Source organism: Symphalangus syndactylus, chromosome 19, assembly GCF_028878055.3.
Source record: "Symphalangus syndactylus isolate Jambi chromosome 19, NHGRI_mSymSyn1-v2.1_pri, whole genome shotgun sequence".
NCBI lineage: Eukaryota > Metazoa > Chordata > Mammalia > Primates > Hylobatidae > Symphalangus > Symphalangus syndactylus.
Window position 1 is genome coordinate 22,328,142 of NC_072434.2, and position 7,899 is coordinate 22,336,040.

Consider the following 7,899-nt stretch of genomic DNA (forward strand, 5'->3'; position numbering starts at 1 on the left):
TTTGCCTGGAACACTATGGACCATTCTGTTCCTAGATATCTACATGGCAAACTCCTTCACCTCTCTCAAGTCTTTGCTCAAATGTCCCCTTCTCAGTAAGCACTCTGCTTAAAATGGCAAATTCTTCCCACTCTTGGCACTCTCAATACCTTTTACCATGCTGTAATTTTTTCCATAGCCCTTAATATCTTCTTAAATATTAAATACCATATAGCTTTCTTTTTTACTTTGTCTATAGTTGTAGTTTTCCTTCACTAGACTCTAAGCTCCACATGCGTCCTTCACTGCCATATCCTAATAGCACAGAACAGATGCTGGCATAGAATGGCACTCGATTAGTGTTGGTTGAATGAAGAAATGAATGGGTGAATAAATTAGCAAGGATTCTATTAGTTGACTTCTCTGTGGTACTTTGGAGATCACTAGATAATCTCAGTTCTGCTAGGGAATGTATTATGTGAAGTGACAGCTGCTGCTCTGAGCCTGGGGTGCCCACTCTGACTTGCTGCAGCTAATGATGCTCAGAAATGGGCACTTCGTACGATGTCCTTCTGCCTGCTGCACTTTCAGGTGCCCCCACACTCAGTCATCGCAGTCACTCCATCCTGTATGCACTATTGCATATCTTTGTTTGGAATCCAGTTGTCTTTTGTCTGGGCCATTGATCTTTTTTGCCCTCTATTTTTGCTTCCCGACACTCCTTCATTGGGTCCCCCACCTCAGGCCCCCATTGCTGTTCACCTGTACTCCAGGCAGTTCTGATTTTGTACCCCCAAAATTCTAGCTAAGGTCAGAGCCCTGGCCTCTCCACTACCAGGGAAGAAAAATCAGGTATTTGACTCATTGCCCTACTTTTAAACAACCAACAGGAAAATGAAGGGTTGGCTGATTTATCTGTGGAATAAGCAAATTCAGATTCAGATGATGACAAATAATCTAGACAATTCAGTTTCTGGGCTTGTTTTCCTGAATCATCCAGAGCATTAACATGGCAAATAAAACCCACCAGATAATCTTATTATCTTTCATTTTTTTCTCCATATCGTGGTAGTTTCTCAAGATAAAATATGGCTATTTGCTTTCTTTGAGAGCAAATGTCGATCTTGTACTTAATCTGCCTTCTGCTAAACTAGGGCACAGTAGACTCCTCCTTGTGACTAATAGAGATTCCAGAAATGGAAATTAGGATACAATTTTTAACCTTTACAGAATGAGAAGGCTTGGAGCTAAGCTTTCTTCACATTGTTTAAATCCTTGAAATAAGTCAGAATTGCTTCATGGCCCAGCTATCTCATTCCTAAAGGACTGAAATCTTACCAATCTTGATTTCTAGTTTGACAAGAGGATAAAAAAGAAAATCCTGTGAGAAGCTAGTATCCTTTTAGAGAAGTTATTTCTGTGTCTCTCTGGAAATGATCTTGCAAAGGGCTAATGATACATAATCAGATTTACAGAGCAACACGATTCACATCATCTCATTTGATTTGGCTAATATGCTTAGTGATTAGACAGAAGAAAATATATTGTTGTTCCCATTTTTAAAACAGAGAAAGTGGAACAAAGCCTTTTCAGAAACCTGGCCCACAGATCATTGGTAAAACAGTAAGCCTGTAGTTTTGATTCCCAGTTCATTAGGAAGTTAACATAAGGGTGGCCGGGCGAGGTGGCTCACACGTGTAATCCCAGCACTTTGAGAGGCCGAGGCGGGTGGATCACGAGGTCAGGGGTTCGAGACCAGCCTGACCAACATGGTAAAACCCCGTCTCTACTAAAAATACAAAAATTAGCTGGGCGTGGTGGTGGGTGCCTATAATCCCAGCTACTCAGGAGGCTGAGGCAGGAGAATCGCTTGAACCTGGGAGGCAGAGGTTGCAGTGAGCCGAGATCGCACCATTGCACTCCAGTCTGGGCGACAGGGCAAGACTCCATCTCAAAAAAAAAAAAAAGGAAGTTAATGTAAGGGCATGAGTATTTGGATTTGGGAGAGGTCCCCAGGAAGAAGGTGGGAAGGACTGCAGAAAAGGAAGAACTGAATTGTCAGCAACATAAACACCAGCAACACATATTTATCTAGAATCGACTGCATGCTAAGTCTGGGGATATAATGACACAAATAATAAGAAGAATAACCCTGCTGTCAAGGAATTTGTAGTGACATGTAGGGTATAAACATTAAAATAAATGGTGACATAAATGAGAAAGACTGGCTGGGCGCGGTGGCTCACACTTGTAATCCCAGCACTTTGGGAGGCCGAGGCAGGCGGATCACGAGGTCAGGAGATCAAGACCACGGTGAAACCCCGTCTGTACTAAAAATACAAAAAAAAATTAGCCGGGCGTGGTGGCGGCCACCTGTAGTCCCAGCTACTCAGGAGGCTGAGGCAGGAGAATGGCGTGAACCCGGGAGGCAGAGCTTGCAGTGAGCCGAGATTGCGCCACTGCACTCCAGCCTGGGCGACAGAGCGAGACTCCATCTCAAAAATAAATAAATAAATAAATAAATGGAAAGACTAGGTGTAGGGTGACCACATTTTTCAACTGAAAATTAGGTTTTGTGATCTGAGGGTGCTTACAGAGACAGAATATTTTATTTCATTGCCAATCAGCAATATGGAACTCAGAGGAAGGAGTGATTCTTAGGGCTGGCTTGTTAGACAATCTTATCTGATGCCATGGGCAACTCTAGCTAGGCCCCCCACCCTATGAAGGGAGAGTTAAGCCACTAGTCTCTAATTTTATCTTGTATAGCCCAATTTCCTGAAGACATTTTCTCCCCAAAATGCTCCTATATTTCACTGTGGCAGCAAGACATCCAGCTTCCAGATGGAAAAATGAGATGCCAGTCTCCTCTCCTGTAGATAGCGCCGATCTCTAAAGTAGATCATTTGGATCCCTTCCAAGTGGAACTGCTTCTTTTGACTTGCTGGTGGGAGAGGAGGCATGTTAATAAGGCATTCTAATTATACGAATTATCTTACTACCAATAAGTTCATTAATAAATCTCCCCTTTTCTTACCAACTTGGAGATGGGTAATAGTAGTGATTATTAAAGATCAGTAGCCCAGTGTGGTGGCTTATGCCTATAAGCCCAAACTTTTGGGAGGCCAAGGCAGGAGAATCACTTGAAGTTGGGAGTTCAAAACCAACTGGGGCAACAAAGCAAGACCAGTCTCTACAAAATGAATAAATAAAGAAACAAAAATTAGCCGGGCATGGTGGTGCGTGCCTGTAGTCCCAGCTACTTGGGAGGCTGAGGTGGAATGATCCATTGAGTCCAGAAGGTTGAGACTGCAGTGAGCCGTGATGTGGCCACTGCACTCCAGCCTGGGTGACAAAGCAAGACCATGTCTCAAAAAACAAAAAACAAAGATCGGTTTGGTCACCGTTTAGTAAGACTTGCATGAATGTATCTAACATCTCTCTTTTGAACACAGGGGCATTTGTCACCTGTCATCCACAGCTTTGAGGCTGGTGCTGAAATTTTCAGACAAGAAAATCTCTTTCCACATCCAGTGACATGGGCAATGGGAGTCTGAGGAAGGGGAAGACATAAAGAAAGGGAACACACTTAAATTTTTCTGTTTTACAATTTGCCTAAGGCCCTGGTGGTCTTCCTACGGGCCTCAGCAAACTGTCTTAAATGATGAGTTTGGCTCTGCCTGGTGCTGTGGCTGCCTGAGTTAACACAGGTAGTGCTCACAGGCCTGAATAGTCGCTGCTGTGTGTTACAGGCAGCATCATATTCCCATCCACATTGAGTCAGTCTCTTTCTCGCTTTGCATTAGGGAGCATTGCTTTGCTTTATTTTTTATCAGTTGCTATCTAATATTCTTTCAAGATGAACTTAAATACATATTTGTGCACCTAAATTTGAGTATTATTTTCTTGCTATGTTATGTTTTTTGAGATGGAGTTTTGCTCTTGTTGCCCCAGGCTGGAGTGCAATGGTGCAATCTCGGCTCACTGCAACCTCCGCCTCCTGGGTTCAAGCGATTCTCCTACCTCCCGAGTAGCCGAGATTACAGGCATGTGCCACCACGCTTGGCTTATTTTTGTATTATTAGTAGAAACAGGGTTTCACCATGTTGCCCAGGCTGGTCTCGAACTCCTGACCTCAGGTGATCCGCCTGCCTCGGCCTCCCAAAGTGCTGGGATTACAGACTTGAGCCACCAGGCCCAGCCTAAAGTAATTTTTTAAGCCAATATGTGACTGCATACTGTCTCCAAAATGGACATTTAGCATATTCCTCTGATATGTGCACTCCATGCAGATTGTGGTAAACATTTGACGTATTGAAGGGAAAAACTTGGGCTTGACTTAAAAAAAATTCTCTATTTGATTTTTTGAACATTACAGCAGTAACCCATGCTCCTAATAACAAGTAAAATAACACCCCATGCTTTTAATAACAAGTAAAATAACATGGTACAAACATATATGAAAGATTAAGCTAATGATCTCTTCTTTTATTTATGTAGTATAATTTGCATAATAAGACACAGGGTCTGACTGTATTTTTTTTCCAGATGGATAGACAGTTTACCTATAGCTACATGTCTTCAATAACAGATGGCATTTATTTCTCTCATTTTTCATGCCCTTTGAAATATTTTAAAAGTTCAGGCCAGGCACAGTGGCTCATGCCTGTAATTCCAGCACTTAGGAAAGTCCCGCTGAGGTGGGAGGATGGCTTGAGCTCAGGAGTTTGAGACCAGCCTGGGCAACAGAGTGAGACCTTTTCTCAAAAAAATAAATAAAAATAAATAAAAATAAAAACTTAGAAGCTATCTATTTCTAATTGAAATTGTAATGAGATAATCATAGATTAACATGCAGTTATAAGTAAAAATACAGAGAGATGCCTTGTACCTTTTGCCCAATTCCCCCAGTGGTAACATTATGGAAAACTATAGGACAATATCGGAACCAGGATGTTGGCATTGTACAATCCACCAATTTTATTCAGGCTTTCCCAGTTTTCCTTACTTGTATTGATTTTTGTGTGTGCATGTGTGTGTGTGTGTGTGTATATTTAGTTCTGTACAATATTATTCCATGTGTATCCACCATCATAGTCAAGATACTGAAGTTTCACCACCCCAGTAATTTTTCATGTTGCTCGTTTATAACACGGACCTCCCTACCCCTGTCCTTAACCCCTGGCAACTGCTAAACTGTTCTTTATTTCCTAATATTTTTCATTTCAGAAATGTCATATAAATGGACTTATATAGCATGTATCCTTTTGGGATTGGCTTTTTTTCCCTCAGCATAATTCCCTGATGACTCATCCAAATTATTGTATCTATCAATAGTTTGTTCATTTTTATTACTGAGTATTATTTCATAGTGTGTATATACCACAACTTTAAACATTTTTAAATTGAGAAATAAAAAGTATGTATTTGTATGTAGAATATGATGTTTTGAAATATCTATACATTGTGTAATGACTAAATTGAGCTACTTAACATATGTATTATCTCACAGACACATTTTTGGGGGGCAAGAACACAAAATCTACACAGCAATTTTCAAGTACACAACATATATTATTAACTATAGTCACCACGTTGTACAGTCTCTCGAAAACTTATGCCTCCTGTCTAAATGAACTTCTGTATATTTTGACCAACATCTCCCCAATCTCCCCGACCCCTTTAGCCCTGGAAACGACCATTCTACTCTCCACTTCGATGAGTTCAACTTTGTTAGATTCCACATGTAAGTGAGATCCTGTGGTATCTGCCTTTCTGTATCTGGCTCATTTCACTTAACCTAATGTCCTTCAGATTCATGTATGTTGTGGCAAATGACAGGATTTCCTATGTTTTGATGGGTGAACAGTATTCCACTCTGTGTATATACCACATTTGCTTTATCCATTCATCTATCAGTAAACACTTAGGTTGATCTTGGCTACTGTGAATAACGCTACAATGAACATATACCACAGTCTGTTTAGTCATTCACCTGCTGAAAGACATGTGGGCTGCTTCCAGTTTTGGGGCCACTAGGAATAAAAATGCTATAAATATTTACGTATAGGTTTTTGTGTTAATATAAATTTTCACGTCTCTGGGATAGATGCCCAAGAATGCAATGGCTGGGTGGCATGGTAATTGCTTGTTTAGTTTTATAAGAAACTACCAAACTGTTTTCCAGAGTGGTTGTATGTACCTTTTTACGTTCCCACCAGCAAAATATGAGTGGTCCAATTTCTCCATATCCTTGCCAGCATTTGGTGTTTTCACTATTTTACTATAATTCAATACTACTTTATTTTGTTGCTCGAATTGTTCCAGCTTTGATTAAATTTTATTTTATATTCATTTTATTTAATTTATTAAATTTTATTTGACCGGTTTGTAGTTAAATCCCATTGTGGTTTTAGCTTGCATTTCCCGATGGCTAATGAGGTTGAGCATCTTTTCATGTGCTTAGTTGCTATACAGAGCCTCTTCAGTGAAGTGTTCGTTCATGTCTTTGCACATTTTCTAACTGAGTTGCTTGGGTTTTTTACTGTTGTGTTCAAAAGGATCTCTATATATTCTAGATGCTAATCTTTTGTCAGATCTATGATTTGAAAATATTTTCTCCCAATCTGTAGTTTATTTTTTCATCCTCTTCACATGGGCTTTGGCAGAGCAAAAGTTTTAAATTTTGATGAGGTCCAATTGATTAGTTCTTCCTTTCATGGTTCATGCTTTTGATGTCAAGTATAAGAACTTTGTCTAGCCCTAAATTCCCTAGATTTTCTCCTACTTTTTTACAAAAAGTTTTATAGTTTTACATTTTATGTTTAAGTCTGAAATCCATTTTGATGTAATTTTTGTATAAAGTGTAAGCTATTGTTATGAAGTATTCTCTTCAAAGTTCTTTAGTTTATAATAGGGGTTATATTAAAAATGTTTAACAACCAGTGTTTTGTGCAGGAACCTACCAGTTGAATGGATGTTAGCCATTAACTCCAGTATACCTGTATTAGTGCACTTTGATGAATATCCACTCCCATTTATAATTTCAGTTTTTATTCCCTCTTTAGATCAAAGATAAGCTAGCATGTGTTGATATGTTTTGTTATTTCCAAGCAGTTATGTAATCCTACTTCATGGGTTGTTGTGAGAATTAAATAGTTACGTGTAAAGTGCTTAGGCACCTGCCATACAGAATGAACTAAAAAAAAAATGCTAGCAAATATATTGCTACATATTTTTACTTTAGGTCTCCTTTTTATTTATTTTATGGATTAAAGGATGTATGTGCTCTTTCTGAGGGATATAAGGCTCTATGTATGTTTATTAAATCTAGCATATTAATGCATTTCTTCTACGTTTCCTTAATTTTTTGTCTGCTTTATTTGTCCAATTCTGAAAAAAGATATGTTGAAATTTATTAACATGATTGAATTTTTATTAGGTTTTTCCCTGCATTTCTATTAGCTTTTACTTTATATATGTGGTGTTTTAAAATATATTCACAGGCCAGGAGCAGTGGCTCATGCCTGTAATCCCAGCATTTTGGGAGGCCGAGGCAGGCGGATGACAAGGTCAGGAGTCTGAGACCACCCTGGCCAACATAGTGAAATCCCGTCTCTACTAAAAAAATACAAAAAATTAGCTGGGAGTGGTGGCGGGTTCCTGTAATCACAGCTACTGGGGAGGCTGAGGCAGGAGAATAGCTTAAACCTGGGGAGTGGAGGTTGCAGTGAGCCAAGATCGTGCCACTGCACTCCACCCTGGGCAACAGTGCAAGACTCCATCTCAAAATAAATACTTTAACACTTCTTCTTTCAAAGGTAGTATCTAATTGCCCTCTCCTTGAATGTAGCCTGAATTTAGTGACTTGCTTCTAGAATGATACTGTGCAACCTCCGAGGCTGCTCCTGGCTTCCTCTG